Below are 3177 nucleotides of genomic sequence, written 5' to 3' on the forward strand. Positions count from 1 at the left end.
GAAGAGAAGGATGACTAGAGTGAAGGTGGAGCCACTTCAGGATAAAGGAGGCCACACGTACCTTGAGGTTGGAGAGGTCCTAAATGAATACTTTAGTATTCACAAGAGAAAAGGACCTTCATCAAGGTGAGGTCAGAATAGAACAATTTATATGCTGGGCCAGGTTGAGATTAAGAACGAGGAAGTGATGGATCTTAAAAACTTCAGGACTGATAAATCCCTGGGGCCAGACAAGATAAGCTAGGTTGCCATGAGAAGGGAGGGAAGAGATTTCTGGGGCATTGGCAATGATCTTTGTGTCCTCATTGCCCAAAGGGAAATGCCGGAGGATTGGAGAATAGCAAATATGGTTCTCTTATTTAAAAAAAAAGTAATAGGGAGAATCCTGGGAATTATAGACCAGTGAGTCTTGTGGCATAGTCTCCTCTATGCCATCAGTGATGGGCAAACTATTGGAGAGGATTCTTAAGAGAATTGTGGGTACCTGGAATGCATTGCTGGGGGTGGTGGGGGGGGGTGGGGTGGGGTGGTGGAGGCTGGAACAATGAGGGCATTTAAGAGACTCTTAGTCACATAGATGAAATAAAAATAGGTTAGAAGATAAAGGAGGGTTTAGTTTTTTATTGGTAAGTATATACATACATATATATATATATATATATATATATATAGGTCTTCACAACATTGTGTGCTAAAGCACTTGTACTGTAATGTTCGATGTTTCATGTTTACTGGTATCCTTTTCATCTGTCTTCATTCATTCAGGCAGACCAGCTGTGATTAACAAGGTTTTGCCACCCTCTCTTAAATGGCATCAGCATGTCACTCAGACAACCTTGGTCTCCACTCCAGACATTCTAATTCATGTGTCCAATCTTCCTCCTTCCCTGCAACTGAAAACTTTTCAGTTTTAATGAAAGCTGTTGTCCTGACTATGTTTCCACAAATGTGGCTTGTCCTTCTGAGTATCTCCTCTATGCCTGTACTTTCCCCCAGCCCCCCCCCCCCCATTGTTAGGTCAACCTCTCCTGTGACCAACAATTTATGTCTTCTGTTTTTTGTATTTTTATACATCAATGTTAGATTTGCCAGATTGAGAATGTTTCTCCCTCCATTTATTGCTCACTGCTGTGACATGTTTTCCTAAACCCTAATCCACCAGGACACATCCCCCTATCTGTATCAGCAGTGCTGAGGTAGAGATGGAGGAGAGCTTCAGGTTTCGAGGAGTATAAAAACACCAACAACCTGTCCAATCACATTAATGCTACAGCTAAAAAAGTGCACTGATGCCTCTACCTCCTCAGAAGTTCCTGGGGCTGAGATAATTGGCCTCTGATAAACAGAACCATCTTCCTCTCTGTGATCTATGATGTTTTCCCACTGACCGGTTTTACCAGGGGACCTTGATGCCACACTCAGTCATTTGCTGCCTTGGCATGAAAGGCAGTTCTGACAAGATCTTTTGACCTGATATCAACTCATTTCCACATTTTCTATTTTTAATTCATATTTTCAGAATTTGTAGTTTAAAAAAATTTTCACTCTCACATTACCTCTTGAATTCAGCTCTTTGGTCTTGGTTTTGAGTTAATATCACATGTACTAAGGTAAAGGCTTTTTTTGTGTGTGTTGTCCAGCAAGTTTATCCATACAAATCCAAGCAGAATAAACACAGTACAGAAGGTACAGGTGCAGAGAGAGATCAGTCTGAACAGAGTAAGGGTGAAATGAAGAACGAAAAAATGATCAGACATAGTTGAGTCGAAGTTCACTAAAAGTTGTTGCTCAATCACCTGCAGCTTTTTAAAACCCCATACGCTCCAAATGACATCATTGCATTGTGATGTCATTGATGTTCCTCCAGTGGCCCCCTCCCCAAATCAGTGATAGGAGGCTAAATCTCTGGTGCCATTACTGTTCACCGTCCATGTCTTCACATCAAGGGTCGTGGCAAGGGCCAATCAAGGTCGAGATGAGCGGGCTTTAGTCAGTCAATCGTAAATGTCTCTGGATGTTCCCAATGTCCATTACACAAGTTGTATGATTGTTTCATACCACTCTGAAGGGGCCCTCATACGGCCTTTGACAGGGTGGCCCATGTGCACTTCTATTCAGAAGCACATTGTTCCATGCCTTGATGTGAAGACAGACAGAGTAAAAATAAATCCAAAGGGTTTCTATAGGTACATTAAAAGTAAAAGATTAGTGAGGGATAAAATTGGACCCCTTGTAGATAGTGAGGGTAGGCTGAGTGAGAAGTCAGAGGAAATGGGGGAAATTTTGAATGATTTCTTTGCTTCGGTATTCACTCAGGAAAAAAATATTGAACCAGTTGAAGTAAAGAAAAATAGTGGGGAGGTCATGAAGCATATAAGGATAACCGAGGAGGTAGTGATGGCTGTGTTGAAAAAGATAAAGGTGGATAAATCTCCGGGACCAGACAAAATATTCCCAAGGACACTCAGGGAGGCTTGTGGACAGATAGTGGGGCCATGAACAGAGATATTTAGGATGTCACTGGCCACGGGGGTAGTGCCAAAGGATTGGAGGGTGGCGCATGTGGTTCCGCTGTTTATGAAAGGGCACAAATGTAAACCTGGGAATTATAGGCCCGTGAGTCTGACGTCTGTGGTGGGAAAGTTGATGGAAAATGTTCTGAGGGATGGTATTTACAATTATTTGGAGGTACAGGGATTGCTAAGGAGTAATCAGCATGGTTTTGTCAGGGGTAGATCATGCTTGACAAACCTGATTGAGTTTTTCGAGGGGGTTACAAAAAAGGTTGATGAAGGGAAAGCTGTGGATGTTGTCTATTTAAACTTTAGTAAAGCTTTTGACAAAGTTCCCCACAGGAGGTTAGGAAAAAAGGTGGAGGCATTGGGTATAAATAAGGAGGTAGTGAAATGGATTCAGCAATGGTTAGATGGGAGGTGCCAGAGAGTAGTGGTAGAAAATTGTTTGTCCAATTGGAGGCCGGTGACTAGTGGAGTTCCTCAGGGATCGGTCCTGGGTCCACTGTTGTTTGTTATATATATTAACGATCTGGAAGTAGGGGTGGAGAATTGGATAAGCAAGTTTGCGGATGATACAAAGATTGGTGGTGTGGACAGTGAGGAAGATTACCGTAGATTAAAAGGTGAGAAATGGCTGATGGAATTTAATACAGATAAGTGT

General features: G+C 42.3%; 1 long non-coding RNA gene across 1 annotated transcript; it reads right to left on the reverse strand.

Annotated features, from left to right (window-relative positions):
* Positions 1–606: 606 nt before the first annotated feature.
* LOC138744529 (uncharacterized) lies at positions 607–2870 on the reverse strand. The gene is made up of 2 exons (XR_011345609.1): positions 1557–2870; positions 607–893 (listed from the first exon to the last, which is right to left on the reverse strand). It is a non-coding gene; the product is annotated as an uncharacterized lncRNA (long non-coding RNA).
* Between the last annotated feature and the right edge of the window lie 307 nt (positions 2871–3177).

Source organism: Narcine bancroftii, chromosome 10, assembly GCF_036971445.1.
Source record: "Narcine bancroftii isolate sNarBan1 chromosome 10, sNarBan1.hap1, whole genome shotgun sequence".
Lineage (NCBI taxonomy): Eukaryota > Metazoa > Chordata > Chondrichthyes > Torpediniformes > Narcinidae > Narcine > Narcine bancroftii.